This window comes from Danio aesculapii, chromosome 16, assembly GCF_903798145.1.
Source record: "Danio aesculapii chromosome 16, fDanAes4.1, whole genome shotgun sequence".
NCBI lineage: Eukaryota > Metazoa > Chordata > Actinopteri > Cypriniformes > Danionidae > Danio > Danio aesculapii.
In genome coordinates this window covers 36,786,431-36,810,820 of record NC_079450.1, presented here as the reverse complement: position 1 = coordinate 36,810,820, position 24,390 = coordinate 36,786,431, and the positions used below count along the sequence as shown (strand labels likewise).

At 37.0% G+C, this 24,390-nt stretch overlaps 1 long non-coding RNA gene across 2 annotated transcripts; it reads left to right on the top strand.

The window, feature by feature from the left end:
• The first annotated feature begins 19,008 nt into the window (after positions 1–19,008).
• LOC130243129 (uncharacterized) lies at positions 19,009–19,921 on the top strand. 2 transcript variants are annotated; one of them, XR_008839122.1, is made up of 3 exons: positions 19,009–19,213; positions 19,332–19,407; positions 19,621–19,921. It is a non-coding gene; the product is annotated as an uncharacterized LOC130243129 (long non-coding RNA). The 2 variants fall into 2 exon arrangements; XR_008839121.1 differs by having other exon boundaries at positions 19,332–19,921.
• The last annotated feature ends 4,469 nt before the right edge of the window (positions 19,922–24,390 follow it).

Sequence of the window (24,390 nt, the reverse complement as noted above, 5' to 3'; positions counted from 1 at the left end):
CCAAAAGAGCACATGTCACTCCGCTACTCACCCGTTTGCACTGGCTGCCAGTTGCTGCTCGCATCAAATTCAAAGCTCTGATGTTTGCTTACAAAGCGACCTCTGACTTTGCTCCTTCGTATCTGCTCTCACTTCTGCAGATTTATGTGCCCCCCAGAAACTTGCGTTCTGTGAATGAACGTCGCCTCGTTGTTCCATCCCTAAGAGGGAAGAAATCACTTTCCCGAACTCTCGCATTCAATCTGCCCAGTTGGTGGAATGAACTCCTTAACTACATCAGAATGGCAGAGTCACTTGCTGTCTTCAAGAAACGACTAAAAACTCAACTGTTTAGTCTCCACTCTACTTCCTAATCTTAACTGCCTCTCTGGCTATACCACTAACTGTACTCTCTCTCTCTCTCAAAAAAAAAAAAAAACTTTACTAATGCTTTGCTTCTTAGACTTTACACACCTGAAACTTGTCTATAGCACTTGTTCACTGCTGCTCTTATAGTTGTGTAAATTGCTTCCTTGTCCTCATATGTAAGTCGCTTTGGATAAAAGCGTCTGCTAAATGACTAAATGTAAATGTAAATGTTGAAAGCAATTACGGTATGACATACAGCACATGGGCTTACTGTACACAAGTGACAAGCGCACGAGATTTCTGTTTGTTTTTACAAGTGCTACATGTAAATGCACAGGTTTTCTTTGTTTTGCAATACGTATTTAGCCTACAGTCAACAATAAACTTTTATTTCTCCAGCTTCATGTCCTGAGCATTGTGTTTTCTATTTTTCTACGTAGTGTTTAGTGATTGTTCAGTAGCATTTTTTTATTTTGATTGACTCGAGGCACAATTTGGCAACATGGTTCAGTTTTGAGCACAGATTGAACTGTTTGGAGGTGAAAGTTTGGTTGATTCTGAGGTTTTTTTGAATGTAGCCTGAAAATTAGGTTTTGTGTTCACAGTTTAGAGAAAAGGAGAGCAGCTTACAAGAAATGTGTCTTGAGAAAAATCGAGAAAAACTGTAATAATTGGCAAAAAACAATCAAACTACTTGCTCTACAAACAAGTGTGTCCATGAGTATATAGACAAAGCAGAATAACATAATAAAAAAATATCAGTTTGCAACATCAAGAGCAAAACAAGCTGTTTTTAATGTCTAAAACTGAATGGAAGTAAATGAGACCGGAAGTCTCGAGCCAAAAAGATTTCAAAAATCTGCATGCTGTGTTAATTTCCTTAAAGGAGTCTTGCATTTGCAGGATCATTGGTTCACATAATTCTTTTATCATACAAATACTACACGAACACAACTTTAGATCACCAGCACACAAGATACACATCATTTCAATAAACAATCATTAACAGCCATTAAATATTGTTGTTTAAAATATATGAAATGCAGCTATATTTCATTATGGTATATACAAAAGTGTAGAGGGAACAGTTCAGACAGTGGATACACTGAACTAGTTCTATTCATTCCAACATAATGTAGGTTTACTGTAATTTTTTTCTCACTGCACATCCCCATATAGAAAGCTGATATATGGCATGATATATGGCAACATAAGCAAATTACAATTGGATTCCACATACTGTATATAAAATGTCATAATAGTCAATAATTTGTCAAAATTATTTTGAATAAATGTTTTTTTATTTTGAGTGAATTTTTTTTCAACCATATCATACATATACAGTGCATCTGGAAAGTACTCATAGTGCTTCACTTTTTCCACATTTTTTTGTTACAGCCTTATTCCAAAATGGATTAAATTCATTTATTTCCTTAACATTCTACACACAATACCCCATAATGACAATGTGAAAAAAAGATTTTCTGAAATGATTGCAAATTTATTAAAAATAAAAAACCTGAAAAATCACATGTACATCAGTATTCACAGCCTTTGCCGTGAAGCTCTAAATCAGGGGTGTCCAAACTCAGTCCTGGAGGGCCGGTGTCCTGCTGATTTTAGCTTCAACTTGCCTCAACACACCTGCAAGGATGTTTCCTCTAGGCTGGTAAGAGCTTGATTAGCTAGCCCAGATGTGTCTGATTGGGGTTTGAACTAAACTTTGCAGGACACCAGCCCTCCAGGACCGATCTCTGCTCTAAATTGAGCTCAGTTACATTCTGTTTCCACTGATCTCTCTTGAGATGTTTCAGCAGCTCAATTGGAATTCACCTGTGGTAAATTCAGTTGATTGGACATGATTTGAAAAGGCATACACCTGTCTAAATAAGATCCCAGGGTTGACAGTGCATGTAAAAGCACAAACCAAGCATGAAGACAAAGAAATTGTCTGTAGACGTTCAAGACAGGATTGTCTCGAGGCACACGGCTGGGGAAGTGGAAGATGTTTGGAACCACCAGGACTCTTCATAGAGCTGGCCGGTCATCTAAGCTGAGTGATCAGGGGAGAAGGGCCTAAGCCAGGGAGGTGATCAATAACCCGATGGTCACTCTGTCTGAGCTCCAGTGTTCTTCTATGTAGAGAGGAGAACCTTACAGAAGGACAACCATCTGTGTAGCAATCCACCAAAGGCGGATGCACTGTATGTAGGTAAAATATATAACATAATGTACATATTTGGAAGTATAATGGTTGAAAAAAACTGACAATTTTTGCAATATTATGGCATGTATGACATATTTTATATATGTGAATTCCGAAAGAGCTATTATGTCGCATATGTAATTTGCGCATATTAACATATATCAGATTTCTATTTTGATATGTGTTTCCATCAGTCTGGTCTTGTGGATATAGCTACAGGTTCTCCTCTACATCACAGTGGTGTTTACGAATAGTCAAATATTTTCTAATTGTAAATCCAGACCTGACATTAGTCTGCTGTGATTGGGTTATTTTGCATACAGTAATGCCAAATATGAAAGTATTGTCAGATAAAGTGGTACAGGGATCACAGAAACCATATATATGGAATAAGGATGAAATCTATAGATAATGTCATATAGTTGGGCCATCTTCTGTGTTAAATGTCATCTGATCTGTCCTGAAACTTTTATCATCTAACCTTTTAATATTGTACATCTGTTTCCATAAAGCTATGCATCAAGAGTAATGCAACAATTAGCTATTACTTTAAGCCCTTGTATCAGTTGATAGCTACATCATGTTAATTAAATGAATTGGTTATGAACATGGTTATTTTAAAAGTAATGTGTGTGTTGCATCTTCAAATGGGATCAATTTAATGTTCAATTGTGTTACATTAAAAAGGTGCTTTTAGTTTAATGAACATAGTATCTTTAACTTGTGTGCGTTGTGTCCCAGCATTTGAAAAAAGCATTAAGAGTTTTGCAAAAACACGCAATTTAGTCAATGGTTGTGAATTTTGTGTCTAGAGTTTTGAAGATTGACACCAGAGTTCTGAAATTTGTGGCAAAACATTTTTTTTTTTTTACTGTAAGTTAAAAGCAACATTAAAGTCATGTCAGTGCATTTCAAGTTCATTTCATATATATTTATATGACACAATCAAGACACAATCCTACAGTCTTTAGGCCATAGTTCACTCAAAAAATTGCCCCATCAAAATCTAGAGTTTTTTTTATTTTTTTATTTAATGATTCATTGATATATTTACAGATTTCATTGTAATACTTTGGAAGTCAAAAGAATTATGCTATGTGCTTCACAATCAACTTCGACAAATATTTTAGCTTGAACACAAGTCAAAAAATACAAAAATGTGAATAAACAGCCATAAAATCAAATCAATCTTTTCAGTAGCTGTCAGTAATAATTTTCCATGTCAGCTCAGAATTTGGCAGATGACTTTCCAATTGATTTGTGAGTCTCAATGTGGCTGTATTCCTGAACTTCAGTGATATCAATATAACCCGTCTGGAAGACACTGTTTAAATCCCACTCAAATCAGTCCCCTCCTCATTCTCCTGGGGTGTTGCTTTGAGTTGTGGTTGTAAACAGGATGAGAGATTGATCGGGAAGCTCTGGCCTTGTTATCAGTTTGTGTCTGTGTGGTAAAACGGGCGCCAGACACCAGGCTTTGTGCCCCCGTGTGCTGACAGGTGACGTCAGTATTTACAGCCCCTCCATGACAGTAACCTGCTACTACATAGTGTCGTTAACAAAGGTTAGCTAAAAAAAAGTAATGGAAGATTCCTGCTTACTTGAGATCTTTGACTCTGCTGCCACTGTGGTTTGGATTAGTTGGTGACCCTGTGGACTGCGCAGTTGGATCAATATTTTATTGTTGTTCTAGTAAACTGAGAAGTGTTTTCTGATTTCAGTAAATTCTGTTTTGGCACATTCCAGATGATTTTGTGGTGCATTTTTGAAATTACAGTTTAAGCTGCTTACGTGAAGAGGTTTAAAAAAAGAAGAGATTAACATATGTTAACCACAGGTTATTTACCAAAATAACAACCAGCTTGATGCAAACAATATTTATAAATGAAAACAAATAAACAAACAAGATGGAGCATACAAAATATTTTAATAATATTGCTTGACTTAAATAACTACATTTATTAGTTAAATTTAATAAATTTGATACACTACTAGTCAAATTTTAGGTCAGTAAAGCTCTATTTAAAGGGCACCTATTTTACCCCTTTTACAAGATGTAAGATAAGTCTTTGGTGTCTCCAGAATGTGTCTGTAAAGTATTAGCTCAAAATACCCAACAGATTAGTTATTATAGCCTCCAGAATCTGCCCATTTTGATGTCTGAATAGAGTGTAGCTGTTTTTGTAGCCTGTGGCTTTAAATGCAAATGAGCTGCTTTTCCCCGCCCACCATTCCCACGTGCATGTCTGCTTCTCATCATGCGCTACATCAGATAAACAGCACAGTGACAGAGACATGAAGCTGAAATACAGCTCAGTAGTCAAAAATACCAAGTAATATTACCTTATGTATTTCTGGTGGAGTTTATTTAAGCCTTTCTGAAATGATGAGTCACACACAAATGCTGTTAGCAGTACACACACACACACAAACACACACCTATATATGCATGTATACTGACACCATGCAGTGGTGATTATATCAGTTAAGAATTACATAGCAATTTTATTGCCTTTATTACAAACATGCTCTGTTTTAAAAACGTTTTAAACTTCTAAAACTTATAAAAATCACAGAGAATTGTAACAATTCTTTTAATCTCAGTTTATTTGTTCTGTGGACATGTGTATAAATGTTATTATAGAAACATGGCACCTGTCAATCAATTCGGTGATTGGGGATAACTGCACTCCTACGTCACGTTGTGGTGGGCCTCAAAATCACTGCTTTGTATTCTATTTTAAGATCAGGAAATTTTAAAAGGAGACTTTTTGGGTTTATATCATGCCAATATGACTGTGGACACACTATACATACAGACAGTTCTGTCCAAACAGCTTACAAAAGCTGATGTTCATCATAGGTGCCCTTTATATTCATTCATTTATTTTATTTTCGGATTAGTCCCATATTAATCTGGGGTCACCACAGCAGAATGAACTGCCAGTAGCCCTTTAAAGAAATCAAAAAGTTGATTCATGAAAGATGCAAAACTATTTACCATAAGACCAAAAATAAGCTTTTTAAATGTCAGTGGGCAAGAAAATGTTATTTTCACTTTAAATTAAGTTTATATTTTGCTTAAAGCACAATTGAACACACTACCTATTTTTAAAGCACAAATCAATTCACTTAATTTTAGATTATTTTTAGTGAACTTTATGTTAAGTCATTAAAGTATTTGAAGTGCTTGGCAATGTATGTACTTAACATTTTTTTATGTTATGTAGAATGTAGAATGTATGTTTTATGTAGAACATGAAAAAAATACTGAGAATTAAATCATGCAATTAGTAAATACATATGAAATGTTTTACGAGACTTCATTACAAATAACTCCTTACATTAATAATACAAAATGTTTCTTGTACACAAGTAACCGTATTAGGTCACATTTTATTTTGATGGTCTGTTTGTTGAATTTAAGTTACATTGCATCTACATGCCAACTAATTCTCATTAGATTATAAGTAGACTGTTAGGTTGGGGCTAGGGTTAGTGTAAGTTGACATGTACTTACACATGTGCAAAGTTTCTTATAGTCCGTTAAATGTCTGTTGAAGGAGCAGTATCAACAGCTATTAAGATGGCAGTCCACTAATACTCAAATCGACCATCAAAATAAAGTGTTACCACATTTTACAATTAGTTGTGATAAAAAACAGCTTTGCCAAGAAAATAAATTACATTTTTAAATATATTAAAATAGAAAAGTGTTATTTTAAATAGTAAATATTACTGTTTTAACTGTATTTTAAAACAAAAACATTTAAATTAATCATGCCTACTCGTAGAAAACTGTTTTAATTTCATCTATCATTTGCCAGATGACTTAATGCCATCAAAAAGTGACAAATGAGGACAGCAGTTAGTAATAACTAATAATTAGCAATGTAGATAATGAAAAAATTAAACAATGCAACAAAATTATTATTGATGAATCACATTGTTTTAGTAGACTTATTGGTAATGTTTAACAGAAGCAGTTGTCTTTTATAAAGGTGTTTTTTCACTCCCTGACTGTGTTCAAAGCTGCTGTTATCAGTCTCTAAAGGACACAGACGGACAGTTAGTTTCCCATGCCGGTTATCTGTTGTAGTGGGCGACAGGAATGGCTGCTCAAACAGATAGCAAAGCAAAGCCAGATACAGTCTCAGCTATTAATGCATTCACTTTCACGCTGCCTTAATGAACTACACCCAATTATCTGTCTTTGTTTTCGTTGAGATGGAACAGAACAGGGCATTTGGTGGAAAGTGTGCTATTTGTGGATGTGGATTTCACGTCATTCCACCAAGATAGTGTCACCACTGAAGGAGATGTTATTTTAAATTTTACTTTATTAATAGGTTTTTTTTTTTACATTTTTTTATTTCCTTTTTTGTATTTTTTCCATACTATAATGTTCCATTTAGACACATTGTTCACTATAAGTAATTTTTCAACAGGTACACTGAAAAAAACTACTACTGCAAAATTGTTGCAAACAATTTACAGTATATGGGTTGAATTTCATTCATTCATTTTTTTTTTTGGCTTAGTCCATTTATTAATCAGGGGTTGCCACAGTGGAATGAACATATCCAGCACATGTTTTTACGCAGCAGATGCCCTTTCAGCTGCAACCCATCACTAGGAAACATGGGTTGAATTTAAACAAATTAAATTTAATAATGTTTAACCAATTTTTTTTTTTAATTCAGCCTAAACAAATTATTTACAACCACTTACCTTAAAAAATAAATCCAAGGAATCATCTTAGAATATTTTCTTTCAGTGTATAAACAGTAAAAGTGCAGATACCTTACAGAACATAGAATCATGGAGTAGTTACTGTTGGAAAGCATTTCAATCATACTTAACATGACAGAGAAAAAGAAGAAACAGCTAATTTGTCAGGAAAGCAGGTCATATACATTTTTTCTGAAATATACTGTAAATAAAACTCATCACCTCAATATTGTAATTAATCAAGGTGCCATAGAATGAAAATCTGGATACAATTTGGCATAGCTGAATAATAAGAGTTCAGTACATGGAAATGCCATACTATTGTTTCCTCATTTTTTCATGTGAATCCAGTGAGTGTAAAATCTCAGTGAAAAACAGGCCATTTAGGACAAAACACAGACTATAATGTACACACAGGATCCAAAATATGTAAACCCTCAGAAGCATTTAATTGGCCACAATGTCTGAAAGATGACAAAGATGATATTTTAATTGAGTAGGTCAAGTAGGTTTAGATTAAAGAAGTTTTTCACCTAAAAATGAAAATTTTGACATTGTTCACGCAATCAAGTGGTTCAAAAGTTCTATTAATTTCTTTTTTCTTTTGAACGGAACAAAGATTTACTGAAGAATGATGAAAAACAGCCATATAGTCATATATTCTTGTTTTTACCATGGATGACATTTGCTGTTTTTTCTGATCGTTCTTCAGAAAATCATGTTTTGTGTTTGACAGAAGAAAGAATTTAAACCAGTTTAGAATCTTTTGAGTCAGAGTAAATGGTGAGGAAATTTTAGATTTTGAGTGAACTTACTGTGTAACATTTGTTGTTGCTAGAATGGGATTTTCTAGTCAGTTTTATCAAGAAAATAAACTGTAGGTGTTGAAAAAAATACATTAAAACTGTTCATTTATTTCTACACACAAAATTTCTTTCCACATCCAGCCGTAATGGCTAACTAAGAAAGTTTGTAATAAAACTTCAGAATTACTCTTTACTTGGAAAACTATATATATTGAGTACACACACACACACACACACACACACACGCACACACACACACACACACACACACACACACACATATATATATTTAGATATATACATTTATATAAAATATAAAAAAATGTCTATATATATATATATATATATATATATATATATATATATATATATATATATATATATATATATATATATATATATATATATAAATAATCAATCAGTGTTCTTATATATATAGAACAAGAGCAGCTTCATGGACTTTGAATGAAATATTTATTTATTTCAAGGTTTGGAAAAACCCAGAGGAACTCATTCCACTTTTCTTATTGCCCAATAAATGACACATGGTTAAGAGTTTGTAAAATATATATCTGTCTTATAGGAACTTGTGGTTCTGGTTCAAAGACCCTCATATCTTTAAAGGAAGTCACATGCTGTTATCTGGACTATACTTTGGCAATGTTCACGTTGACTGTACATCCTATTAGTTATTTATAAAGATGTGCGTTTGAACATACAACATTGTTCATGCAACCGTGTCAAGAAAGAAATATTAAAAATGAGCTTAACTAGTTTAAAGTTCACAGAAACCCTGTTTGTAATTATGTGGTGGGTGGTGTACTGTTTATTGCTTAGATTTACAGCCCCTGTTGCAGTATCTTTTTCTGGAGCAAAGCCTATGACCTTTTATAACATTCTTCATAATACAGGACTCACCGTAAACTGCCTATTTGTCGATTTAAAACCTGTAAAAAAAAAAAAAAAAGTAAAGTGTCAAAAAAAGTATCTGGTACAATGTAATACAATATTTCACACACTGTAAACAACAGTTTTTAGAGTTTTGTAACAGTTTTTTTTGTCTTAAAATATCTCTTGTTAAAATTGACTTGACAAAAAAACATTTTTCTTCCAATAAATTTAGAAGAAATTAGTTTAGTTAATTTAGTCATTTGCTGTCAGCGCAACTGAAAAATGCAAATTACAAGCACATTTATTTATAAAAACACACATTTCGTAGGCTGCTGTGTTTTATATGACTTTAGCAAGGGTCTGAGAATGAATTACATTTTGTCACATCACAACTGCAGGTACTATTTTACATTTTCATACCTAGAAGAAGCTATTCATCTTACAAAGTTCTAGTTGATAATCATTCGGTCTGTTCTGACATTTTCCAGATTTCTTCTTTTTTTCTTCATTTTTTAGTCTGTGTCAGTGTCTCTCTAGTCATGCCTTTAGATTGTATGTAATTTCTTTTGAAATGAGCCTATTTGGGCTTTGTTAAAATACTAAATGAATATTTCATGGTTTTTGATTGCAGTGAAACAATTTTATCAGAAATATGTTTAGTTGGAAGTTGGATTTAATTTGGAATTAGATTTGGAATACATTTTTTAACAGGAATGATGCTCCAGAATAAACATGGATGTTAATCCATGGTCACACCCAACACAAAAAAGAAAAAGAATCTGCAGAAGATGATTTGTTGAAAAAAGTGGAAGTAGATGATGAAGAGCCTGTGCCACTGCAAATACAAGTATTGAATATGATGCAAACTTCAACCGGTAGCCAAAGCATGTGGATAAAGCGAGGTGTGACATGGGGAAAATTCATTGGGCCAGTGGTTCTCAAACTTTTAAACCAGCGACCTCCAATGTAAGATCGTCAAGAACTCGCGACCCCCCACTACCAAAGCATATACAAACAATAAAAAAAGCTTTTTTAAAGCTGTTCACTATGTTTTAACTGTATTTACTATACATTACAGGGCTCGAAATTAACATTTTTGCTTGGTAGTACTGGTGCTCCTAACTTTAAAAATGTAGGAGCACCAGCATTTATCGCTATGTTACTACAAGTTTTATAAACAGATTTATTGCATTTGAAATCAACACTAATCAAAACTAACAAGCAAAAAAATATATTCATGCGTGAGGAAAACATGTCTCAATAAAATCCCGTTATCACAAGAAAATATATTTTTATAGCATAATTGAGTGACCAAAAGATATCACGGACGGACCGCTCACCGGCCCTGCACACACTGCTTGACATGAATTCATTAATGAATCTCTTAATGATAACTGTGCTGTGTTCTCACGTTGCTGTCTGATATTGCACAGATGCTTTTGACATATACCTTATTATTTGCATACGTAATTTTAATAGCAATACCGGTGTTTTCATGAGCTGCAACATTAGTTTAATTAGTCAGTGCAAGCCCTTTTGCGATGGTGAACGTGGTATTAACTTTTACATATAGCTGCACGGCTGACATTATCTGAAGATTAAATAAAGGATTAAACAGAACCTCTCATGCTTAAAATGTGTAGATGTGGCAAACAGTTACCTGAAAACCCCGTCCCACAGACTTTACAGTGAATGCTTTAGTTATTTTCATAGCGGACATAGCCAATGGAAGTCTTTAAGTGTAGATGGTGGATTAACATTCACCACATGATCACTAATCAGATGTGCCATTATTTTTAGCTTTAGGTGTTTCTAAGTCAAAATCTGTCAGTGTTGTTTTCATTCTCATTTTCCACGCTTTACATTTTCGCAGTTGTAGCTCCTGTCATCTGAAGACAGCAGGCGTCGACTGAGTGATTGACAGCTGATTTTAACCAATCATTCGTGTTCAGTTCTTAGAGCAGTGGGCCAATAAGAAGAGTGCGAAGGCGGGGCAAGCCGTTGAAGGCTTTGTTTACTGCGGCAAGTTGACGTGACAAGTTTTAAACTGTTCCTGAGCGCTGCGTTCCAAGTACAAAGATGCATTCTGCCTGAATGTGTCCTAAATACTTTATTAATCAGTAATATCTTTTAAAAAAATCTGAAAATATTAGCTATCATTTGTAATACTGAAAAATATTTATTATAATCACTGAAAATTACACAATTTTTAAATCACTCTCGCGACCCCCAGTTTGAGAACCACTGCATTAGGCAATGGTCTCTTCCACTCAAAAAAAACAAAATAAATAAAATGTTTGATCAAGATAAATAAAATCAATAAAATGACATCAAGCACGATAATCCCATAAGGCCCATTTCCACTGAGTGGTACGGCACGGTTCAACTTGGTTTGGTACGCTTTTATAGCCGTTTCCACTGTCAAAAAGCATACCGAACCGAACCGTACCGTACCACTTTTTCGGCACCCTTTCGAAAGGGTACTAAACACAGGAAAGGGTACCAAAAGGCGGAGTTATATACGTCATTCGCTTATGCAATAAGCCAGAATGAAAACAAAAAAAAACGCCATATTTAAAATACGCACAGCCGAGAGATTACAGTGGAATTTTTTTATACATATAATAACGAGCCATGGTCGACCCAGGCTCAAACAAACCTTGTCGTCGTCTTGATAACTTGATAACGTCTTGGAGTAGAGCAGATTTACCCTGTGCCGCGTAGTTTTTTTTACGAGGCAGTCTGAAGTGCGAGCGGTTTCACTTTCTTCCTTGCGCTCGGCGCGCGTCTATATCTGAAATAACAAACTTCTTGAGCTGATGATAATAACGTGCGCTTGATTATTGACGTGCTTTTGAAACCCGATCCTGTCAGACACTGACAAACGCGAGAGTAAAGCGCGGAAAAAACAAAGGAGAAGCCGGAAATAAAGGAGCACATTCTTTTTTCAGCAAATGTGAACAAACTGCCTTGTACTATTATTGTTATTATCACCTTTTGGACTAATATGAACTCAGAATGATGGAATTGTTCTCTAACAGAGGCTACATGTGCTGCTGAAGATTATAGACACAGATGAGAGGTTTACACTGACTGTAGGCTATATATTGTGTTGTTTTTGAACCTAAATACGGACAAAATGTCTGTTGTGTGTAGTTCGTCTGTAATTGATAACATATCGGAGTCAGTAGTTTAGTTTAGTTTAAAGTTAAGGGGCCCTGTCATACACCCGGCGCAAGGTGCAACGCAATTGTTGTTTGCTAGTTTCAGTTTGGCACAAGAGTCGTTTTGATGTTTTGCACCACGCTATTTAAATAACAAATGCTTTTGCGCTCTTATGTGCGCCCATAGGTGTTCTGGTCTAAAAAAGGGGATGTGTTGAGGTGCATTGCTGGCGTTGCTATTTTGAGGAACTTAAATAGATTGTTTAATAGACCAGATCAAAGCAGGTCTACAGTCCAGCGCAGAGCGCGTTTGTTGTGCGCCTCGCTTACACATTGGTTAATACACACAGGATATACAGCAATATGCAAATATCTTTACAAATGAAAAAAAATTAAAGGATTAAAATATTTTAATATATATTATTTTCTAGCCTACATAAATATAAAAACCATACTTTCATGCCTTCTTCCTCTCGGGGGGCTTTTTTAGTTTATTCATAACAATTTGCTTTTGTATAATGTTATCATTAGTAGTAATATTATTTATTATATGCATATTTATGGCAACGCAGTGGCGCAGTAGGTAGTGCTGTTGCCTCACAGCAAAAAGGTCGCTGGTTCGAGCCTCGGTTGGGTCAGTTGGTGCTACTATATGGAGTTTGCATATTCTCCCTGCTTTCGAATGGGTTTTCCACTTACAAAATCCGCCATATAAATAGCAAATGTGCTATGGCGCAGCGCAACTGACTCCTGATGGGAATGGGAAATAAAACTCTGATTGTTTTTTTCTCAAACCAAACATATAACTCATTAAGAGATTAAGCTCAACCCTGTTAGTAGCGTGTGGCAAAGCGGATTTAAAATAGCAAAAGTGTATTCTGACACGCCCTTAATGTGTTTGTGCCCTGCGCTTTGGACTTTGCGCATGATCAATTTGATTTGCATCATCAAAATAGAGCCCAAGTAGTTAAACATTAACTTATTTTCTTTTTTTTCTATCAAGATTATTCATTCATTTATTTATTACTTTTCTTTTCAGCTTAATCCCTTTTTTAATCAGGGGTTGCCACAGCGCAATGAACCCCCAACTTATCCTGCATATGTTTTACGCAGTGGATGCCCTTCCAGCTGCAACCCATCACTGGGAAACATTCATACACACTCAAACACTTTTGCTTAACCAATTCACCTATAGGTCATGTCTTTGGACTGTGGGGAAAACCGGAGCACCCACTGCACCACCATGCCACCCATGATCAAGATGAATAAATCACAGATTAATCACAGATAACCCAAAAATGATCCATCTAGTTATTTTCATTCTTTCAGAGTTGAGTGTTTCAGAATGGCAGATGAACATGGCAACTTGCTGTTGACTCAAAAGGCATATTTAATGTAAAAAAAGAAAGTAGATAGATTCGGAATTTCTTAATTTCTCAAATTGTGTGTGCTTGTTCTGGGTGAGTCTCAGAAAGACTAATAATAAAAGTTTAGGATATTTTCTTTAAAAATACACTTTGGCACCCTTTTGTTTAATCAAATGCTTGGAAAATAATATGCAGCCTTGGTATGTACTTTTGTGTTGTTTTTTGCTTAATGCTTGTTTTTATTTACTTAAAGCTAATAAGGGTATACAGCTTTGGAGCAATATAAGGGTGAATTACTTCATAAACTGTTGCTCGATTCACATCCAACTGCTTCAGAAATAAACTGAGCACACTTTTGGCACAAGTAATAATGTTGGGAATTGTGTAAAGAAGCAACGCAATATCCATCTGCAGAGCTGTCGACTCAGACATGTTTTTTCACTCAACCTGGGTTGAATAGAATGATATGATATATATGATTGTATGAACACCACATCACCGTTAATTGCTATAAAATAAGTACTTTTAAAGTACTAAGTGACAGTGACTTCAAGTAAGCCAATTTTAAGCTGGATGTGTCAAAAAATCATAATTTAACAAGTCAAATACAAAAAGCTATCTGTTGATGTTTGCTTGAATAATGCAACCAGCAACACTAGTTTTTAGTATAAGAATTATAATTACTCTATTAAAAATCAGAATTTCAGCATGTACAGCAATGCTAACAGTCATGAAAGGGTCCATTCTTATGAGGATTCAATGGTTCCAAGATTTTATGTGTCTCCTGATCATTTTGCTTTCTCATGCTCTGGTCCAGGGAAGCACTATATCTCTGCGCCAATTTTCCTCCTCCAAGACGTGGCTTTTTTTTCTGGTCAATGTCAGCTTTATTTTCAGGTGAATTTCTGTGTCTTAAATCCTCTTCTTTGGCTTTCAGTAACGGAATAATGATAAATCTGACCTTAGGTTTTCATGACTTCAAGTTCACACAACAATAACAAAGCGAATAATATTCAAACCTACATGCATAACGTTTTAAGAACATGCGGCAATATTTATTAAATGTGTATTCAATATTAATGAACAATATAAAAATAATTTGATTGCTGACTATTGAACATAAATGTTTTACATTAAATTGGCTATACCTGATCCCACAAAGCTTAAAATAGCTTCAGGTTTATATTATGTTCAGTGGAATAAAATTAATGTAATATTATATATATATTAAACAACTCAGTTAATGAAAAACAAAAATTCTCAATAGTTCATTATTTTACCTTGTACAAAAATAACTTACTAGAACATTAAAATGAAAGACTATTAATATGAAAACAATTTTAAAAATAGACATTAAAAAAAACAAACTGATTAAGAACTAAATAAAACCAAAATTATATGCATAACTGTTTCATTAATAAGACACTAAATGGCTGCACAGCACATTTTACCGATGTCAAAAACCTTCATTAAAGATTGACGTGCTTTCTTTATTAAAATCGTCTGACCATATCTTTACTTGATGTTCCACAATGTTCAGGATAAATTAAGATCAAACTGTCTCAAGTGAGTTTAAGTAATTTGTTCAGATTTTTTGGTATAATTTTGCCTGTTATTTGGCATTTTTTGACATCAAATTAATGGTGCCTGGTTTTAAGCAGATTATGATTAGATCATGCCTGGACAGCTGAAGGAAAAAAATGGTCATGTAATATCAAAATTAGTTGTGCTCTACTGCTTTGAAGGGAACATGAGCAGAAACAATAGACTTATTAAGCCTGTAAAACTGCCAAAACACAAAACCTTCTTATATCCATGTGGGCTTTCAAAGAGTTTTCTAAGAAAATACTTTTCTTTTTCTGAGAAAAGAATAGGGAAAGATTATCTAAACAAATATTTTTTTTCAAAATTTATAAAATAAAATAAAATAAAATACTGTAAAATGTACAGTAATTTACTAGCAATTTTGGTTGCACATAAGACAAAATTTACAAGCACCCTGTAAATAAATCATTACAATTGTGCTGTATTTTTACATTACTATTGTAGTTAATATTTTAGAGTGCGCTTTTAAAATTTACAGCCTTACTGACAACCAAAATTGTCAGTAAGTTAATGTATAGTTTACTGTAATTTGTAATAATTAATTTACACGGTGCTTGTAAATTTACTTTTACTGGCAACTAAAATTGCCAATAAGTTACTGTATTTTTACAGTAAATTGTAATAATTTACAGTGTGCTCAAAAACTTACAATCCCACCAAAATTGCCAGTAAGTTCCTGTAAATTTTACAGTATAGAGGTAACCTTTAGCAGGAGTAAAATAATTTCATGTTTAATATAAAATTGAAATGTAAAAATTTAATTAAAAACAAAATGCAAAAACTAGCTAAATTGCATGATTTATTTTGTGCAAAAGTCCAGTTCTTAAATGATCTTTCAATCAACCTATTTTTCAATGCATTTGAATGGGATAAAAACTGCCTAAAGGAAATACCAAAATGTGCATACATTTAGAAAATGCACATAAAAAACACGTGGAAAAATGCCCTGGTGTGCATTTTTGAAAACTGAGGAATATGTGCTTGCAGGTACAAATTGTATGGCTGCATTTTATGTGTAAAACGTACACTCGGGGTGGTACCGCTGACTGCTTACCTTGGTATGGACAGATTTTCAGCAGACAAGTCTGACAAAGGACGATTTTAGAAACCAAGAAAAATGAAACCAAAAATCAGCATGAGGTCGCAGTAGAAGCATGCGTGTGTGGTGGCTTTTCTCTTCTAGTTTGCGTTTGAAAACACTATTGGCTGTGCTGAGGGAAGGGCGTGTTTGGGTAAGTCAATATCAAGTTGATATATTATGCACAGCGGTAATATAAACAGAACTTTATACAGCAGCCTCAGGTGGATTTTACGAGAAATGGAAGGTATGAGAAAACCTGCCCAGTAACATCCTGAGTAGGATAAAATGTATCCTATAGGAATATACAACCTGATCTCACGAGGACATGTAACTATTTTACATTTTGTCTATTTAGTGACTAATTCATACAACTTCTTAAGAGTTCAGCAGTACGGAAATATATTATTTTAAAAAGAAGGCGTGGCACCCAACCTTACGCATAAACCCAACCATCATTGGGGGATGAGTTAAGCTGCGGTCACACTGGAAATTTCTTCCCATAGACTTCTATTCATATGCACGCGAATGCATCAGACCAGAAATGCAAGCTTGTGCAACAAGTTTTGCAGTTCGCTGCGTTGCAAAGTTCAAGCTTGGTGAACTCTGACCTGCGAAATGCATCACTTGACTGCATGAGACCTATCGAGGATCAAAACATGACCTCTCTGGACAGAAACTTAAAATATGGACCAATCCCTTGCTTTTTTAAATGTCTAATTTAGCGCCGTACAACAGAATTTCGCAAGCTCAAACTCTAGTGAGACCGCAGCTTAAATTGAAACCAAAAATCAGAAATGGGATTGTACAAATTCATACAAATTAGCCACTAAATCAAAAAGTTGCGATTTGCTCTGAGATCATGTTGAAAAAAAAATGCACATAAACAACAATGGAAACACATTAAACTAGCAAACTCCTACATGCGTATCCAAAAGGTCACGTTTTTCTTTTTAACAGATTATGAAATGGGTTCAATGGTACAGTATTAATGAACAAACTAGCTGACTGGCCACATTGAAATTAAATGTTTTGTTTGGTCATTCTAAAATCCCTTAGCTAATGTTCGTCATCACAGTGGTTTAGTATTATTACCTTCCTTCTTGAGTGATCTAAGGGAGCATCCAGTGTTCATTGCATTTTGTCTTCATCTTCTGAAGGGCAAGTAATTTGTCTTATAGTATAAGAAAAAGAAAAGTCTACGGTTGCTTCTCCAAATGCAGAATATTCCATTTGACTTTTTGAGGCTTCAGTTTATGAGTAAGTGATGATTTTGTTCTCTTTGACTGATTGGATGGAAACAGTGATTTATTCATAAATGTTTTATGCAATATTTTGCACATAAATCTAATTTAAAGGACACCTTTGGATGATCACATAACTATAGTTTATAAAGAGGACAAAATGTTGGGCGTATACATTATTACCCATAAATGAGCTATTTTGACTTTACCAGACATTCTAATCCACAAATGTATTTCTTGTTTAAGAAATCTTTGAACCTTATCTCCCTCTTTATCAGCAGTTGGGAACATTAGGATTATGCAGTAAGCGATGTACAGTTACCCCTGCGGAGCTCTGTGTGAGACAGAGGAAGACTTGCTAATTTCCTGCAGAAAGAAGTTGCCAAGGCTTACACTGCAGGAAGAGCAGCTCCATCATATACTGTATGGAAGGGTGAAGTAAGATATATGACGGTTTCTTTAGAGGCTCTTCTTGCTTTAGATTGAGAGTTTTTCTTTCAATGCATTCTCACTGAAACCTACTGTGTGAGCCAATTCTTTTGAGTGAACAGTGCAACCCATACCAATATATATTTGTGCTCATATTAAGTCCTCCATTCTCCCAAACGCTCTTTTGTTCGGTTAATTTCTTTGTACTTCTATTTTGGATACAGTCTTTGGTGATTTTTTCAGTATATTGCAAGTAATTTTTTTCTTATTTTACTTCTCAGAAAGACCATAAAAATTACTATGACAGAAGCAGGAAATACGAATCCATTTTCATATGAGCCTTGCCTGCTTGTCAAAAGATTGCAAGATGTGGAAGATAAGTGGCTTGCAAAAGCCAACAAAGCTAAAAAACAACACATGTGCATATTAATCTTTGCTTAGTCTGACTCTGTCCTTTGACATTTATGGGTTTAGCTTCGGACATGACATTGGAGAGATGGTGCCCATATAAAGAGCAGTTCTCTTTGCTGATTTATCGTTAACGAGACAAAAAAAAAATGTAAAGAAAACTTTTGGGAACACCTGTGATGCCTTGTAAAATCCACAAGCATGTGTCCCCAAGATTGCTGCCACCTTTGTTGCCCTAAGGGAACCAATGTGGTTTCTATCTGGGACAGTAAAGCAGAGACAGGGGGTCACGTTTGTATAGTAACAGATGGAGACGGAAAGGCCAAAGAGAGGACACCCATTCGTCAGGTTTTCTACCTTACCCATGCAGGCCTGATTCATGTGGGTCATACCAAAAGACGCTTAGATGCTGAACACCGTTTTGCTGGAAGTCATTAAATGTGCAGATCAACAAATCAAATGTACCGTCTTCTAAGTAGAAACACAGAAATGTTTATGCCAGGTCATATTACATTAGCAATATCCTAATTACAGAGCAGATGTGAAGGATATGTGTCTTACTATGTGTAACCGGGGTAATATTCATTTGAAATTTCATTAATTTCCCCAGTTATACAACCATATTTAGTTTTGTTCGTTTTGAAACGCTGCCCCTTTAAGAGTTCACGTACACACAAACGCGGAAAAAAAAACGGTGCACGTCAGATACAGAGAGCGCAGTGTGGAGCAGTTATAGACAGGGAGAGAGAAAGTGGATACAACTGTTAAAGAGAGAAAGTTTGCAGTTTTGTGTTAACTTGGGAGCAGGTAGCAGATGCAGGTGGTGTGAGTTTGTTTATCTGCTGGCTTAATTTGCTGCTCAGCCGATCATTGTTCCTGCATGTGAGAAATCTCGGTGAGGAAGGAGAATTCAGAGCACGCGAGTGGAGATTGAGCGTGAGTTAACTTAATAAATGTTTTAAGAGTTTGATATTGTTCCAAAATGTTTGATGATGCTGTTTATTCTCTATATAAGCTGTACATACAGTAATTGTTATTCCTTATGCTGTGTTAGAGGGGAGAAGAGCAGTACACAAGATCACACAGGTGCTAACTGCTAATCGCACGTGTGCTTCAGAGAATCAGAACGAGTGAGTTTGCTCATTTTATTTTCATGGAGGGTGATTACGCATAAGACATGAAAGTTTTGTTCTCAGTGTTAAATGTAAACTTATGTGTGGGTTCTGAACACATTTATTTATGTAAAAAATGCCTTTTCATGTGAATTATCATATGTGTAATGTGTTGTATTTAGTGGAATGTGCTGATTGCTCATTTACTCTGTTTTTTGTTTGTTTTATTAGGCACAAATAAGCCACTGCCGTTGTTTTGCACATATTAAATAGTTTATTAACGTGGTTTTGAACTACTTTAAGTCACATGGGGATTTTGATCTGGATGTTTTGAATACTGTCAAAGAATTTATTCTTATAGTTATATATACATTTATTTTTCCTGTTGCTGACCTATTTTTATTTTGCCATAAAGCCAACTTTGTTTATTGATTGGACCTGTTTTAAAGCTTGCTGCTTATCTCCCAAACAAAGTAAGTTAATGCTGTGTCTCCTTGAGGCTCAGTCCAGAATAAAAGAATCCATTTTCTTATAGATGTTTTGGCTGTGTTATTTCCCTGATAAAAGTAGGGTGTTATTGGCCACATCTAATTTTGGTGTCAGAAGTGGGATTCTGTTTTGTTTGGGACTAAAAATAAAAATAAATAACTAAAAAATCAAAGAGTGCAAACAACGGTAGTGGTGACACGCGACTGAGTGCTGGAAGGACCTGCAGTGCCATTCTGACAGAAGTAGCTGCAGGATAAAGAGGCCAGAGCACCAGGGCTGCTGTCTGCAAGGACTTTGAGAAGGACAGTGTTCGTCGATCTGACTGTTGTGGGCTGGTCAAGACATTTTGAAACTCTGATACAAGGTAATGGATGCTGAGAGGGACATGGACAATGCTGACGCAATGGCAGCAGACATTGAAGGTGCAGGTGCTGCAGCACCAGGAATGGACGCTGAAGGAGGTAATCCCATTTCACAGCTTCAGTCCCAGATCCTGGAGTTGGGACGTAGGCATGATCAAGTCATGTCAGCTCTATCTAACATGACCAATGTCCATACTAGATCCTATGTGTATATCCCAAGGGAAAAACAGATTGTACCTTTTAGTGGGGATCTAGGTAAAGACTGCCAGAATGTTGATGAATTCATTGAGGAGCTGGAAAGGGTAATCAGGGTTAGGGGTTTAAACTCTGAGGATCAGGTAGATTTTATCCTCTCGCACTTAAGGGGTTCAGCTCTCGATGAAGTCAAGTTGTGCATGGGGGGTGAGGATAAGTCAGCTGAAGACATGTTCTCATATTTGAGGGCAGCTTTTAGGGAAAAGCGTAGCACCTCCCAGTTATTGCACACATTTTATGCACGCAAACAATTAGACGGTGAGGATTTTCGTGATTTTTCACATGCACTGTCATTGATGTTAAATGCTGCTCTGCAACAAGCACCACAATGTGTTCCAAATGTGCAACGGGCACTAAGGGACCAGTTTATCGAGGGGGTGAGGGATCTAGCACTCCGCAGGGAGCTCCGTAAAGTGGTTAGAGAGCGACCTGATGCTACATTATTTGAAGTCCGTGAGGAGGCCCTTTTGTGGTGCTCAGAAGAGAGGCCTCGTTCAACAAATGTAGCCCGAAACAGAAATCTAGTGAGTGTGAAAGAAAGTGCTGAAAATGCACAGGTGACAGCCACTGTAACAAATGACTTAACACTAGCCCTACAAGACGTAATTAAAGTAATTACACAACAAGGGAAAGCAATCGGGGAACTTACCAATGCTGTGCGTGATTTAACAATTAAGAGGTCTGACTCAACTCTTGAGAAATCGAATAAGCCCAAGTTTAAGCCAAGATACACCCGGGGTGGCCAACCCATTTGTTTGAGATGTGAGGGTGTTGGGCACATAGCCAGGCAATGCACTGGGCAGCGCTCCCAGGAAAACCCTGTACCTACTACGTCTGAGTCACTGATTGCGGGAAACGGTGCACCTCCATTGCGAAGAGCCGAGCAGTGAGAGGTGGCACAGATGGCTCAAAGACTGGTACCCTCACAAAAGAGCAGTTTCTGGAGCGTGCAGTGGGCAAGTGCCCAGAAGTGGAAATTCATGCTGGGGAAGTTGCAATCCGGTGCCTGTTAGATACCGGCAGTAATGTGAGCACTTTAACGGAGAGCTTTTTTAAAGAACATCTTCACGGGGAAGACAAAGATATGCACTGCACAAGCAAGTGGTTAAAGATTACTGCCGCTAACGGGTTGCCTCTTCCCTACCAGGGGTACATTGAACTTGATATCCAGGTTATGGGTTTGACTTTACCAGGGTGTGGGTTCTTAGTGATACGAGACCAGAAGGAAGGGGAGATTGACTCAGCGCCCCCAGGCATACTTGGCATGAATATAGCACAGCGTTGTAAACAATTAATTTTAGCTGAGTTTGACAATGCTTTGAAGGGGAATTTAAATGCTGAGTGGAGAGCTGCCCTCAACAAAGTACAAGAAGCTGCCACAGTAGAAGCAAACTCTTTGGTCCGGGTAGCCAGCACACATAAATTGTATATACCTGCAGCTTCTGTGGCTACAGTTCAGGCCAGAACACCTAAAATACTACCTGAGAGTAAAGACTTATGTTTGTTTGAGCCAGGCCAGTCTTCATTGCCAGGTGGTTTGGTTTTGATCCCTACCTTGGTATCACCTGCAAAGCGGGTATTCCCGATACAGGTAGTAAATCTATCCCCTGAAGGCGCATGGTTGCCACCCAAAGTGAAGCTAGGGGTACTAGGCCATGGTGGTCATGTCGAGAGTAGCTCCTGTGAAGTTAGATTCCACCGAATTTCTGTTGATCATGAGGAGGTGATGGTTAATCAGAGGTCAATGAAGGGAGTTAGTGGAGATCTGCAATGTCCCTTAGAAAGAGTACAGATTGGTGGTACCCAGGCACAACAGGCAGAGTTGAAGTCACTTCTCAGAAGGTATTTAGATGTATTTGCAGTCACTGAGGAAGACCTAGGTTACACTGAACTAGTGAAGCATGAGATCCCCTTAAATGACGAATTCCCTGTCTCACAGTCGTACCGGCGAATACCCCCAAATCAGTTTCAGGAAGTGAAGGACCATATAGCTGGATTGCTCAAAAAGCGTATCATCCAAGAAAGCTCCAGTTCGTTTGCATCTCCAGTGGTGTTAGTTCGAAAGACCGACGGGAGTCTTCGTTTATGCGTTGACTACCGGAAGTTAAATTGTAAAACTAGACGGGATGCGTTCCCATTGCCACGAATAGATGAAAGTTTGGATGCTTTGGGTAGGGCGCAGGTGTTTTCGTCTATTGACCTTGCGAGCGGCTATCACCAGGTTGCAGTTCATGAGAAAGATCGCCACAAAACAGCTTTCATTACACCATTTGGCCTGTATGAGTACCAGCGTATGCCGTTTGGCCTATGTAATGCGCCAGCGACATTCCAGCGTCTCATGCAGACCATAATGAGTGACCTGGTCTTTCAAATGGTACTTGTCTATTTGGACGATTTGCTTGTGTACTCGAGTACATTTGAGGAACACTTAGTGCGACTTGAGACTGTGTTACAGAGGTTGAGGGAGGCAGGACTTAAGATTAAGGTGGACAAATGCCACTTTTTGCAATCTGAGGTGAGGTTCTTAGGGCAAGTTGTGTCTGCTCAAGGAGTGTCCACAGATCCGGAAAAAGTGAGTGCAGTGAACCAGTGGCCAGTCCCTAACACTCTAAAAGAGCTGCGATCCTTTTTAGGATTTTGCAGCTACTATCGACGTTTTATTGAGGGTTTCTCCAGAGTCGCAGGTCCGCTTCATGATATTGTCAACACATGCGTTCACCAGAAAAGTGTTGCTCTGGCCAACAAGTCGTTCAAAGACTCCTGGACCATGGAGTGCCAGCAAGCCTTTGAGAAACTCAAAGAGAAGCTTACCTGTGCTCCTACATTGGGATACGCAGACTTTACCATACCTTTTGTATTAGAGACAGACGCCAGTAACCTTGGATTAGGTGCTGTGCTATACCAACAGCAAAGGGGACATAAGACTGTGATAGCCTATGCAAGCCGGAGGTTGAGGGGTGCAGAGCGGAATGACAGGAACTACAGTAGTATGAAGCTGGAGCTCCTGGCACTCAAATGGGCTGTAGTGGAAAAGTTTAGGAGTTACCTGCTTGGTTCCAAGTTTACGGTACTAACAGATAACAATCCCCTCTGCCACCTCAACACAGCTAAGCTAGGTGCTGTTGAACAGAGGTGGGCCGCACAGTTGGCAATATTCGATTTTGAAGTGCAGTACCGCCCTGGGCGGAGCAACAATGCAGCGGATGCCCTATCTCGTCGACCAGGAATGGAAGGTATGGAGGTAGTGACTGAGGATTCAGAGTACGATGGCTGTGTGGCTGTTTGCAGTGAGCTTCGGGTAGGAACTTTAGTGGAGGCCGGCATTGCAGAACAAGTGGCTGGATCTAGAGAGGAAGGAACAGGGCAGCTACAGGAAGCTATGGAGGGTGAACACTTTCTGGAGAACACTCCAACATTGCCTGGGTATACCAAGGATGAGCTTTACCAGTTCCAAAAGGCAGATCCTGTTATTAGCTTGTTTAGACTTTTCTGGAACCAGAAAAGGAAACCCACAAAAAATGAGAGAGTGAGCTTGTCCCGATCAGTTCTGGCATTGTTAAAACAGTGGGACAGAATACAAGAGAAAGATGGACTGCTGTACAGGATCATTGATGATGTATTCCATGGGGAATGTCAACAGCTGCTGCTTCCAGCTTGTCTGGTTGAACGGGTCCTACAAAGTGTCCATGACAACATGGGGCATCAGGGGGTAGAAAGGACTTTGGGTCTGCTCAGGCAGCGCTGTTACTGGGTTGGAATGTATAATGCTGTGGATCAGTGGGTGAAAAAGTGCCAGCGGTGTGTGCTATCAAAAATGCCGCAGCCCAAAATAAAGGCACCCTGGACCCCATTCTTAGCTTCTCATCCATTGGAGGTGGTTGCGATGGATTTCACC